Below are 14287 nucleotides of genomic sequence, written 5' to 3'. Positions count from 1 at the left end.
ATTCTGGCATATGTGTCACCTTTACAGCCAGCCCAAGCATGGAAGTTAGGGATTTAAAATCCTCTTTTATCAAGCAGAGTTGATGGCTTTTCCATTTGGGACAGCAAATTCCTGTCTTTCAACTGGAAGAAACGAGCTCCTACTCCTATGATGGTTGTACATATGTAGCCATATAGGATGAGGGACAATGGGTATAAAGGGTAAAATAGTGGCTTCAAAATAACAGTTGGCATTGGCTAAGTCTAAAATCAAGACTCATCAGAGGTCCATTGAAATTTTTGCTACTGTAGTAACCTAGATCATATTTATAATTTCACATCGAGACTCAGAGCTCACAGTTTAAATGCACGAGGTTTAACTCAAAGATGGACAGCCACCCAACTGGAAACTCAAGGAAGGAATATCAGCAATAGCCAAGAAGTTGCCAAGCTCTTGCACACCTCTGTGAACCATACAGAAAATAAGTCACCTGAACTCCACAGCCATTATGAACCTGGACACTGATTTTCTTTACATCCAGTTCTCACTTAATTTCATTTCAGTGGTGAATTTCCCCTTTAAATCAATCAAATTCGGCTTCCCTTCTCAATAATCTCTCTCGCACTCCACTTGCCACCCCATCGTCATCCTCTTTTCAAAACATTAGGACAACAAGCTTTCTGTATGTTCCTCTGAATCCCACAGTGTTGTGATAGGTTTCAGAGTAACAGCCGTGTTAGTCTGTATTCGCAAAAAGAAAAGGAGTACTTGTGGCACCTTAGAGACTAACCAATTTATTTGAGCATGAGCTTTTGTGAGCTACAGCTCACTTCATCGGATGCATACGTGGAAACTGCAGAAGACATTATATACACACAGAGACCATGAAACAATACCTCCTCCCACCCCACTGTCCTGCTGGTAATAGCTTATCTAAAGTGATCATCAAGTTGGGCCATTTCCAGCACAAATCCAGGTTTTCTAACCCTCCGCCCCCCCCCCCCCACACACACAAACATGGTTTCCTTCCTATGTAATTCAAAGGGAGTGGAATGCAGAGAAAAGATAAGTCATAGGCCCTTGCATTAAAACATCCACAAGGGAAGATTCTTCTGCACTAGTTTGGGGAGTGGAGAACAATCCCAAAGGAGATCATGATTAAGTCAAATTTGGCCTATAGCTAAAATTCAAGCTCTTAAAAAAACCTAAAACCAACAGCAATGTTTCAGATCAGAGCCTTATTCTGCTACCAGGAAGAGGAGCTTCTCCTTTACTTCAAGTGATATGTGCCCATGGCTTTACAACTAAAGAAAGTGAGTGCTAATCCTGATGCTGCCATTAAGTGCCTATAGTATGTACAATAATGACAGCTATGAAGTTGATAGAATTATAGGGGCATGTCAGGCAGATTATTCTACAATGGATTTAAACAAATATATCTACATCCTTGAAAATAAAATATATATACATACACATTAAAAAGACAAAATATTTTGAAAAGTGAATTGATTGCTTGTGGGCTTTCATGACATTTATTTGGGTTTAATCACTTCTGAATCACTGCCTGCAATATTACATATATAATAAATATTTAATATTATGCAATAAGAGTACAGGTTGAGCACCTTTATACCTCTGCCATGGCAGCAGAAATAAATTAAGCAATAGGGGATGGAATGGAATGAACAAATATGTCTGATGTCTTGTCCATGAAACAAATGAAAGGGTGAAACTATTAAAGAAATAAACCAACAGTGCAAGAAGGTGACAGGGATCCGAATGTACTTGATAATAAACACTGGGCTGTGTGACATTATGCAGCTTTCCTCCAGTCTATTAGGAAAGGGGTGGACAGTTGCTTTTATCCACTTCCACCTCCTGGAACGTAGGGTGGGGGCTTTCTGTGGCCCCAAGGACATGGGGAAGGGGTGAGAATGGGAAGAGGAGGCATGCATTCTCCCCACACCAACCCCTAAGGAAAGTTAATACAGCCAGGTGCTGTATTACAGGGGAGTTCAAGATCTGTGAGTTCCCTTGCAGCAAAGCTTGATTGTTGATGCATTGCCAGGGAGCTGGAGGTGAATGGTAGGAAATAGTCCCAGAGCCAGAGACATAAGCTCTGACCTTCAGTGGATATTTAGGATCTGTAAGGTTTGGTGGACACAGCCCTCTGCTTCCTCTGCAAGGGGTAAACCCTGCCCTCTACAGGAAGGATTTAGAGAAAAATGCTTCCCAGAGGAACAACATGCAAATTTTCTCCCTCCTGGCACCCCCTCCTCTGGCTGATCAGTGCCTACGGCACTGACTTATTTATAAATCCATGACACTCATGCTGTACCAGAGTTCCACTGTTGTAGTTTTTTCTCTCTCTCTCCCTCTGTAACCATAGTAGCAAGCCTTCCATTTCTCTTCCATCTCCCTTCAATTTGGAAAGCCATAGCTGTGTTCATAGTGATCTTTCCATCATTGTAAATTTGCAGATTAGCCAACTGCATTCAACTGAGACAGAAGAGAGAAAATAATAATATAGCATGGCACTTAGAACCACTAATTGCAAATTGCCCTTAAATAATGCATCAGCCCTCTCTTAATTATGGCATCTTTTGCTCTACTCGGTAATGTGAAGCATCAGCTAATGTATTTTTCCAGTTATTAATATCAAGTCCAAGGGAAGGGGCAGAGTTGTGCCATGCCCTGCTTGTGCCCTAGCCTTCCCCTGCATATCCACTAAGCTCTCCTCCTCTCCACCTTAAAAGTTCCTCCTTAAATCACACTTCTTGTATCAGGGCTTCCTGCATTAATCATCTCACCACTGATGTCTCCTTCTCATGGAACTAATGCCCCATGTATCCTGTTTGCCTGAATAAAGGCCCAAATTCTGCATTCCATGTGGAACTGCATCTCCCATTGACTTCTAAAGGCACTTCAGTTCAGGATTTAGCCTTTCTCCCTGATCCATTAAATGCCATTTGTACCTACTGTGCTCTACAGATAATTCACCATCTTCTTAATAATAATTAGCACTTATGTAACAAACTACCAGAAACTGAAAAATAAGTCACAGCATACTTGATGGTGTATTTTAAGTCTGAGTCTGCAGCTGCAGATAGTTTAAGGTCAAAGTTTTCAAAAGTGATCAATGACTTCAGATGACTTAAATTTCAACTGCTGGCAGGATGATCTAGTGAAGAGAACATTAGACTGGGACTCAGAAGATTTGGGTTCTACTCCTGGCTCTATTGCTAGGTGACCTTGGGCAGGTCATGCCAGCTTTCTGTGCCTCAGTTTTCCCATCTGTAAAATGGAGCTAATGATATTGACCTCTTCTGTAAAGTGCTTTGAGATCTACTAAAGAAAAGCACTATACGACAGCTATTATTAACTTGAGGAAACCTCAAACTAAATTCTCAGCAATACTGAGCTCAGCAACTCCCACTGACTCCTCTGGGCTTCCTAGTGGCTCAGCCATTGTGAAAATCAGGCTCAGGCATTCTCAAATTGGGGTATCCAAAATAAATGGGCACATTTTACTCCGGGGGGGATTCTGCATGACTGTGCACCTGCAAAAAACGGCACTGTGGAATTCCTATGCTTCCCTGCAGAACACAGCCTTGTACTGTATCAGGGTCGGGTGCAGCCTCACTGCCAAGTCCCTGTACCGAGGGAGGGGGGACTTCAGGGTGATCTCCCATCTCAATGCAGTCAGTAGCCTGTGCTCCCCACTGTCAGGCTGGAGCCACATTTATTTATTGACAAATAAAATTTGCAGAATTTTAAAATATTGTGGGCATAATTTTTAATTTTTTGGTGCAGAATTCCCTCAGGAGTAACATTTGAAAAATTTAGCAGGGCTATACCTTAAATCGGTGGCAGAACCAGAGTTTGAACTTAGTCCTCCCTGGCTTAATCCAATGGATAATGCTGCCTTGCAGCTTCCTTAATCTTTACATTCTGACACATGTACATGAGTTTTTTAAACAACTCAGAAATTGGGAATATCTGTTCACTGGTTTTATTCCGTTGTCTAGTTTTTCCATCCGGCCCCACATAAATCATGCTTACCCCATGGACTGACATGCAGATACAAAACATATGCATCTCAGACCTATCATAACTAGGAGCAACAGTCCTGCTGCAATCCTCAGTATCTTTAGGCAGCTGTACTTAGGAGGTCATCTACCTCACCTATAGCCAGCCTGTGCTAATGATATGAGTGTGAACCCCATTCCAGCACCGGCTGATAAATCTCATATCTCTATCTGACAAGCAGAGGCTTGGGATTATTGCTTTGAGGGTCCCACTTTCCTCACCTCAAAAGAACACAGCAACCAATAATCACAAAGGAAAAACAACTTTGATGCAAATCAGCATGGGTCTTTCAGAAATCTGTTCAGTCTGTACGTCATCGTGCGTGCACCTTGGACTGAAGAAAACAAAGCTGGAATAGTCAGCTCCCTTTCACAAAACATTCATAGGCCTGTGAGGCTCATAGCCATAGGTATATTTTAAGACAGGCCGGAGAATGACAATTCCATTTCATGACAATTTTTGAGGTTTTGAAATTTGTTTTCATTTCACTTTGGAACCAAAACCAAAGCTTTCAAAGGTTTTCAAAGAAGGAATTGTGTTGAAATGTCCAGTTTTGGATCAAAAAGGCAGGTTTTCTCATTCTCTCGCTCTCTCTTGTCAGAGGTGACCAGAGAATTCACCCTTCCTATTGAAAATTTCATCAAAGTGGCTTTGTCATTCGTCATTTTGACTTTGCCAAAACAATATATTTTAACAAACGTACATTTGTTGAAAATGTTCTGACCAGCTCTAATATATTTTCACTCACATCTTCCTACCTATTCCTATTTGGTTACATCTGTCTGTAACCAAAGAGATGTGTATCAAACTTTCAGTGTCCTGCTCATTCATGGCTTCTTAGTCACAACTGAAAAAAGGACTTCCTGTCCCATAGCACCCCATAGTGACTCAGACGGAAGTATACCAATGCCACTTCCTGCAGCATCTTGCATGCTCCTCCTAGGTCTGTCGTTCACATGGTAACTTGGTCCAATTTGCTTCTTTTCTACACTGGAGACCCCACTGATCCACCACCAGCCCTTGTTAGTAGACTGACAGCAGCCAGGTTGTTAGGTGACTCCATTCCACTGCAATCCTAGCAGTTTCTGCAGAAGTTCAGCTTGCTTAGGGCAGGGTTTTTATCTCATCCCTCCAGATCTAGCATGGGGTTCATTCACCCACCCCCTCCCCGGACAGGTAAAGATTAACAAGTCTCCTCTCCTCCCAGTGGCCTGGAGATCTAAAGAGCCTACTGGGAGCAATGCTCTTTTTACCACCATTAGGTACAATTATGCTTTATTAACACAGAGCTGTTATTTTACAGATTCATTTGCTTCTGCCAGTTTTACAAGCTGAAGGAAGGAAAAGGCATGAAGAATAACAGTTTGAGTGCAATTCAGCAGATGGAGAACCACTCCAGTACTTCATACTGTCATCACTATAGAAAAACAAAGCTTCCATTCAACAGGGATTCTTTAGAGAAAAGGAGAGGAAGAGAAATCCCTGTAGTTTATTAGAGCCCCTGTTGAATCTTGTAACAGTTTACACCACCTCAAGATGCCCCTTTGTGACCTGGGGTGGCTCTGCAGCAGCACTGCCTCAGTTTCCCCTTCTCAGGACTCCTTAAAAAAACTCCACACACTCCAAGGTATTCACAACAATAGTTCCCCTTCTGGGTGGGGTCTAAATTATTTAATCTTTCACACAGTTACCAGGGGACCCTCTAGGCTGAAACCCTCCCCACTTGACTTAGCCTTCCGTCTGGGTCTTGTATTGTGCTTCTCCCTGGTCCCTTTGACTTACCCTCCACCAATTCCACCCCAACTGGCAACAAAGAAATGCCCTAAGGTCTCCTTCAGGAATATTCTAAATCCTCCAGCTCTTCCACAGCCACTTATCTCTTTCCCAGGTGGCCCTATTGGGTCCCATGGCCATCTTCCTCATCCACACGTGACGAGGTGAGCTAATTGCGTCTGGGCCCATCTCTGCTCGAGGTTGGCAACAACATTTAGCATTTGTTCAAGTTTATAAATTGCCAAACCCTGAAATTATATATTTTTCAATGTCAAATGTTTGTTTGGATTTATACATCACCTGCTATGTTTGCAGCCCACACATTCCTGGATTGTGCTAGTGCATGGGAATTAGAAAGTGAAACAGACTAATTTGGTTTCAGAGTAGCAGCCGTGTTAGTCTGTATCCGCAAAAAGAACAGGAGTACGTGTGGCACCTTATAGAGACTAACCAATTTATTTGAGCATAAGCTTTTGTGAGCTACTGCTCACTTCATCGGATGCATACAGTGGAAAATACAGTGGGGAGATTTTATATACACAGAGAACATGGAACAATGGGTGTTACCATACACACTGTAAGGAGAGTGATCAGGAAAGGTGAGCTATTACCAGCGGGGGGAGGGGAAACCTTTTGTAGTGATAATCAAGGTGGGCCATTTCCAGCAGTTGACAAGAACGTGTGATAGGTTTCAGAGTAACAGCCGTGTTAGTCTGTATTCGCAAAAAGAAAAGGAGTACTTGTGGCACCTTAGAGACTAACCAATTTATTTGAGCATGAGCTTTCGTGAGCTACAGCTCACTTCATCAGATGCATACCGTGGAAACTGCAGCAGACTTTATATACACACAGAGAATATGAAACAATACCTCCACCCACCCCACTGTCCTGCTGGTAATAGCTTATCTAAAGTGATCATCAAGTTGGGCCATTTCCAGCACAAATCCAGGTTTTCTCGCCCTCCACCCCCCCACACAAATTCACTCTCCTGCTGGTGATAGCCCATCCAAAGTGACAACTCTCCACACAATGTGCATGACAATCAAGTTGGGCCATTTCCTGCACAAATCCAGGTTCTCTCACCCCCCCACTCCCCTCCCAAAAACCACACACACAAACTCACTATCCCGCTGGCAATAGCTCATCCAAAGTGACCACTCTCCCCACAATGTGCATGATAATCAAGGTGGGGCACCCCCAGCACAAATCCAGGCCTTCTCAACCCCCCCCCCACCTCCATACACACACAAACTCACTTTCCTGCTGGCAATAGCTCATCCAAACTGACTACTCTCAAAGTTTAAATCCAAGTTAAACCAGAACATCCGGGGGGGGGGGAGGGGGTAGGAAAAGACAAGGGGAAATAGCCACTCCCAGTCTCTATTTAAGCCTAAATCCATCGTCTACAGCCAAGCTCTGCGATACAACCGCATTTGCTCCAACCCCTCAGACAGAGACAAACACCTACAAGATCTCTGTCAAGCTTTCTTACAACTACAATACCCACCTGCGGAAGTAAAGAAACAGATTGATAGAGCCAGAAGAGTTCCCAGAAGTTACCTACTACAGGACAGGCCTAACAAAGAAAATAACAGAACGCCACTAGCCGTCACCTTCAGCCCCCAACTAAAACCCCTCCAACGCATTATTAAGGATCTACAACCTATCCTAAAGGATGACCCAACACTCTCACAAATCTTGGGAGACAGGCCAGTCCTTGCCTACAGACAGCCCCCCAACCTGAAGCAAATACTCACCAACAACCACATACCACACAACAGAACCACTAACCCAGGAACTTATCCTTGCAACAAAGCCCGTTGCCAACTGTGCCCACATATCTATTCAGGGGACACCATCACAGGGCCTAATAACATCAGCCACACTATCAGAGGCTCGTTCACCTGCACATCCACCAATGTGATATATGCCATCATGTGCCAGCAATGCCCCTCTGCCATGTACATTGGTCAAACTGGACAGTCTCTACGTAAAAAAATTAATGGACACAAATCAGATGTCAAGAATTATAACATTCATAAACCAGTCGGAGAACACTTCAATCTCTCTAGTCACGCAATCACAGACATGAAGGTCGCTATCTTAAAACAAAAAAACTTCAAATCCAGACTCCAGCGAGAAACTGCTGAATTGGAATTCATTTGCAAATTGGATACTATTAATTTAGGCTTAAATAGAGACTGGGAGTGGCTAAGTCATTATGCAAGGTAGCCTATTTCCCCTTGTCTTTTCCTACCCCCCCTCCCCCCGGATGTTCTGGTTTAACTTGGATTTAAACTTTGAGAGTGGTCAGTTTGGATGAGCTATTGCCAGCAGGAAAGTGAGTTTGTGTGTGTATGGAGGTTGGGGGGGGGGGGTTGAGAAGGCCTGGATTTGTGCTGGGGGTGGCCCACCTTGATTATCATGCGCATTGTGGGGAGAGTGGTCACTTTGGATGAGCTATTGCCAGCGGGATAGTGAGTTTGTGTGTGTGGTTTTTGGGAGGGGAGTGGGGGGGTGAGAGAACCTGGATTTGTGCAGGAAATGGCCCAACTTGATTGTCATGCACATTGTGTGGAGAGTTGTCACTTTGGATGGGCTATCACCAGCAGGAGAGTGAATTTGTGTGGGGGGGTGGAGGGTGAGAAAACCTGGATTTGTGCTGGAAATGGCCCAACTTGATGATCACTTTAGATAAGCTATTACCAGCAGGACAGTGGGGTGGGTAGAGGTATTGTTTCATATTCTCTGTGTGTATATAAAGTCTGCTGCAGTTTCCACGGTATGCATCCGATGAAATGAAAGCTCACGAAAGCTCATGCTCAAATAAATTGGTTAGTCTCTAAGGTGCCACAAGTACTCCTTTTCTTTTTAAGAACGTGTGAGGAACAGTAGGAGGGGAAATAGTTTTACTTTGTGTAATGACACATCCACTCCCAGTCTTTATTCAAGCCTAAGTTAATTGTATCCAGTTTGCAAATTAATTCCAATTCAGCAGTCTCTCCTTGGAGTCTGTTTTTGAAGTTATTTTTGTTGAAGAATTGCCACTTTTAGGTCTGTAATCGACTGACCAAAGAGATTGAAGTGTTCTCTGACTGGTTTTTGAAGACTAATTTGGTTTCACTATCCAAATGCTAGTGTGAAGTATTAACAAGTAGCCAAAAAGTGTGCAAAACAAATGAGATTCTAAAAACATACTTGACTTCTGAGGTGGTTGTAAAAGAGAGGAAATTTTACTGCCATTAGTTGGACGTGACCTTGTTCTGCAACTGAAAGGTCAGATCCTCATCTGTTCTAAACTAGCACTGTGGAAGTCATTGGAACTATGCCAACTGAGATTCTGGCTTGAAACCTCTATGGTTGGAAATCCACCTAAGACATTTTGGGCACTTGAAAAAAATTACACATAATACTACTAATAAATAATAACCACACTAGCTTCATCCCCTTTTAAGATATAGAAAGCAGAAGGCAAACTCTGCACAGTCTTCCACACAGGCAAGAAATTAGTGCAACATGGTTCAACCTTGGGTTTTTTACTACATTCCTCACCCCACTGCACAAAGTGCTTACATACCACAGTAATGAGCACAGTATAGAAATGCCTAGAGAGGTAGATTAGATTTAGAGACAGCCAAACAAGAATGCCACAGCTAAAGGGATAAACAAAAGAGACCACTCCTAATTGGAAAGGATAAGTCTGTACATTTTCCTAGTTGTCAGATTTGGATTTTATACAATTAAAACTGAAGGGTAGGAGTCATGGTTTCTGGCCCGGTGATGGTTAAATTGCACACACCCTCACCCCCACCCCCGGTGCCAGCTAAGCCCCGTTCAGCCCAGGTTGGTGACAGAATTCACTCCCCGAGGGCAGGTATTATTTTAGCAAGTCTTCCCTTGAACTCTTCTACCAAGAGACATTTATAAGTTATGACTGAACTCCATAGGAGCCCTGCTTGCAGAGGCTGACTTGCTTACAGCTTCTTCCACCCACAATTACCCACTGAACGGTGGTGCTACCTTCCATTTTTAGAGGCCATTTTCTGCCAGCAGAGCCTCCTCCCCTGGAAGATGGACTTTCCACGACAGTTTCCGTCAGCATGGAGCCTGGGGTGAATTTAGTCCAAAGATTATAAGTAGTACATGTACTACTGTAGTTTAAAAATCCACCCAAGACCTCATCACAGGTATAAGTGCCATAGTTTTCTTTAGCAGTCCCTGCCCCGAACTTTTTTTAGCTCACGCTTGAGGGTAAAAAACATGGTTTTATTTCCCCTCAACCAAAATGTGGCAGATACATTTTTTTCTATCCATGTAAGAGGACAAGAAAATCAATGTTACAACTAATACACCCTTTCACAGGACCAGAGTAATCAGCAGTAAATGTCTGCATGGCAAAATAATACCTGGAAAGCTCACAGTGCTTCAGGGTTAGTGCAGAGATTTCATTCCTTCCTACATAAAATCATTAACACTGACGCCATGGATCTGCTACTAGTAATGCAGGGTAAACACCCCAGAAGGATTCATAATATTTTCACTGAGCTCTCTATTTAAAGGAAGAAGAAAGCAGCATTTTGTCCCTAAGCTGATAATATGCTCCACGTGTGAAAGCAATAAGATAATAAAAGCGACATGAATGAGCTTTCAATGGAAAAAGCTTTACCTGAGGAAAAGTTTCTACATCAAAGCAGGCAGATAATCTGACAATATTTCTCCCATAATACTGGATAAGGTTACTTAATGATTTAAACAAGATACAGAATTTTATTTTTTATTAGTCCCTACAGAGCCATAACTAAGTTGCAGGGGGAAATTGCCTGCCTTTTCTCAATACAAAAACTAAGGGAGTTTTTATTTGTCTGCTTTATAAGATCATTACAAAAAAGTTAAATAAATAAAAAAAGTACAGCTGCAAACGTTAGTAGGTTTCATGTGAATTAACATATAAAAGACAACAGGCCAGACTGTGCTACCCTTTCCTCACGCTGCGTAGAGCTTTGCTATAAGCAGTCTCACTGAAATGAATGAGACTGCTTGTGAAGTAAGATACTGTTCAGTGTATTCAGGGTGGCAGAATCTGGCCCAATTAAGTCAGCATGAATAGAGGTGTCATCAACTAACAAGAAAAGCTGAAAACCATTTGTGTGCCCCCATCATTAACCCCATTACTGGCTAATTGAATTCCTCTATTCTAGGAGACTGTGAACCAAATTAATTGACTTCAATTGAGTTGCTGTGAGTTACACCAGGAATGTATTTTGCCCTTTATAGACAGTATCTAGAGTAAAATGCTCAGTAAGCAACACAGTCACTACAAAGCAAAAAACATTTCATCCAAGTCTGAAATGCAGCGAGAAGTTTCTCCATCTCTTGTGACTCTTTTATGTCAATAGCATATGTATTATAAATGTTGTCACTTCGATAATATTGAAGTCTGCACTAATGTGGTTACAGATGAAGAACCCAGTTGCAAACCCAAATCCCAATAATGTTCAATATGTTTCTCCCAACCCCAGTGATTTTCCATGTTTTATATCTCTCATTCATCATAGCAGAGATGGGGTCACAGTCAACATTTTTTGCCAAAAGGGTAGCTGTGTGAATGTATCAGAGGGCAGAAACTGGTAAGCTAAGGTAAGGCAAATTCTCTTTGAACTCAATAGGTCCAGGAATAGGCCTGTAGAAAAGAGCAAGTCATATAGTCTTTTAAAAAAAAGTATAAAGTGTGCATATTACAGCTGTCCCTTGGCATTCTATATATGGTTAACACTGGTTATAATAATACACATGTTGGACACCATATATAATATCATTTAATAAAAAACAAGTAGATTTCATTTTTATTTAGTCACTGCTGTGCAGTATTGCTTCCACTGTGCAAAATAAAGATGTCCGGTGCCAAGTACAATCCATGATCTGAAATCTCGCCAGCTTCAATTTTTTTAAAATCCTTCAAAAATTCTCTTTTTTACACTGTTCAAATTTCCTTCTAGCTGCTGCTTTTTTTCTTTTCTGACTGTTCAACCTCTCAATCCTAGTGCTTATACTATGCTTATCCATGAAGTATCTCAGTACCTAGACTGTTGAATACAAGTCATAAGAAGCCAAACAGCTTTACTGAAGAATTCAGACACGTACAGAAAACCATAACATTTGGAGACCCTCTGCCCCAGTCCAGTTTCTTGCACCAAAAAGCAGATTTCGTCCTGTTGCCTACAACAGTGTGGGGAAAGTGCAAAAAAGGGAAGAATGATGAAGCATCAGAAGTCAGACAAAGAGCAGCAGCTACTGTTTCTTTGTCAGTAGCATGACATGAAAGAACATTAGAATTTCCCTAAGATTGGGGGCTTATTTATTGTTAGAAAACAAGAACCAGTTACCAGTAAAAAAAAACTTCTTCTAAGGCTACCTTGTTTATGAATCAGCATCACTGCTGTACCTAAGAGAGGTTAGAAGCAGGTGTTTCAGCCTGAAGTCCAAAGAGGTTATTGGCAGTAAGATGTATTCTGTGCTAAACTCCATCATAAAGCCAGTACATTATTGTAAAGTTCATCTACCTGAAGACAAGATTAAGGCACCAGCCAGTGAACTCATCTAGAAATGTCAGAGATCTGTGAGGGAAAAGAGCTATATGCCCCATGACTCCATGAAGTCAGAGAAGATACTTTGGTCCACAGAGATGGGTAACAACAGAATGTGTTCCTTGTACCTTAGCTGTAGTGTGTACCATTTAAATTTACAATCATCAGATATTTAAATTGTTCTAATTTCAAAAATTGACTTCTAATGATCAGTTCAGTCTCCTGAAGCTCTCATTTTGGAAATCTTTCTGATCTAATTAACCATATTTTATATGTGACAAGTTTTACAGCTAAGGCTACTGACAATGAAACTGGCTAGTTAGACCAGAATCAGTCCACTTAAATGACACAAAGTATGGCAGCTTTCTCAATATGACTTGAAATTAGATGAAGGTTTCTAACCATCAGAGGAGTGAAGTTCTGGAACAGCCTTCCAAAGGAAGCAGTGGGGGCAAAAGACCTATCTGGCTTCAAGATTAAACTCGATAAGTTTATGGAGGAGATGGTATGATGGGATAACATGATTTTGGCAATTAATTGATCTTTAACTATTCATGATATATACGCCCGATGGCCTGTGATGGGGTGGGATCTGAGTTACTACAGAGAATTCTTTCCTGGGTATCTGGCTGGTGAATCTTGCCCACATGCTCAGGGTTCAGCTGATCGCCATATTTGGGGTCGGGAAGGAATTTTCCTCCAGGGCAGATTGGAAGAGGGTTTTTCACCTTCCTCTGCAGCATGGGGCATGGGTCACTTGCTGGAGAATTCTCTGCACCTTGAAGTCTTTAAACCATGATTTGAGGACTTCAATAGCTCAGACATAGGTGAGAGGTTTATTGCAGGAGTGAGTGGGTGAGATTCTGTGGCCTGCATTGTGCAGGAGGTCAGACTAGATGATCATTAATGGTCCCTTCTGACCTTAATATCTATGAATATGTTTAGAATGCAATTTTTATTATGCAATTTAAAGAATATTTTCATTAATCTGTTTTTCTCTTTTTTTTTTAAAAAAAATTCCTCTACAAACAAATTACTGATAGAAAAAGAACTGCCTCTCCAATTCACTTTAAGACTTTCAGTATTACCTTCCAGGAGTCAAACATATTGGCTGACTTATTTGTTTGCATTTTGTTTCCAAAATATGGATAGTAAAAGGGCAGCTAACTTGAGGCACGCTTATCTTTAGACTGCAGCATAAATGGAAGCAGAGTGCACATTACTTTGCAAATTACCTTAGCAATTTAGCCATTAAAACCAAAATTATTTTACTTCATTTTCCTCAATAAATATTGCATTTATATTCAGAACAAGAGAAGGAAAGTTTATTCATAAGATTTATGTTTAACTGTCTGACCCACACCATAAGTGGTCTGATTAAATATTTATTTTAATATCTGCTTGGGTTAAAAATTATACCAATCCATCGAACAGTGTCTATGCATTTCCTCATAGAAAAACATATTAATACACCAGAAATGCATTATTGACCCTCTACCCATATTTTAAAGTTGTAGTTTCTAGTTTCCAGCTAAGAGCTGCCAATATCATTTATTCTACATCATCAATGGGATATTGATTTTAGCAGGTGTTGCTCATGAGCTGAACCAGAAGAGACTTCTGATGGTTTTCTTAAACTTTTGAAATACCTTCAAAAGTTGAAGTTCACTAGAGGGAATGCTAACAGACAACTTTCAGAAAATTATAAGTAATCTCTGCTGAATCAAAATGCTCTCTAATAAAAATAAAAGGAAGACTCTAACACTTAGAAGGAATTCTTTAAAAAATTTAAAATTCATCCTTCAATGACAAACATATTCTTTTGTGCTAGAGGAGATGATTCTAAGGGCTCAGTTCTTCTC

At 41.3% G+C, this 14287-nt stretch overlaps 1 protein-coding gene across 6 annotated transcripts in view; it reads right to left on the bottom strand.

Moving 5' to 3' along the window:
* KALRN (kalirin RhoGEF kinase) overlaps positions 1–14287 on the bottom strand; it is a 779108-nt gene that overhangs the window by 639795 nt on the left and 125026 nt on the right. The window lies entirely within an intron of this gene.

This window comes from Caretta caretta, chromosome 11 (assembly GCF_965140235.1).
Source record: "Caretta caretta isolate rCarCar2 chromosome 11, rCarCar1.hap1, whole genome shotgun sequence".
Classification (NCBI taxonomy): domain Eukaryota; kingdom Metazoa; phylum Chordata; order Testudines; family Cheloniidae; genus Caretta; species Caretta caretta.
This window is presented reverse-complemented; position numbering and strand designations above follow the sequence as displayed.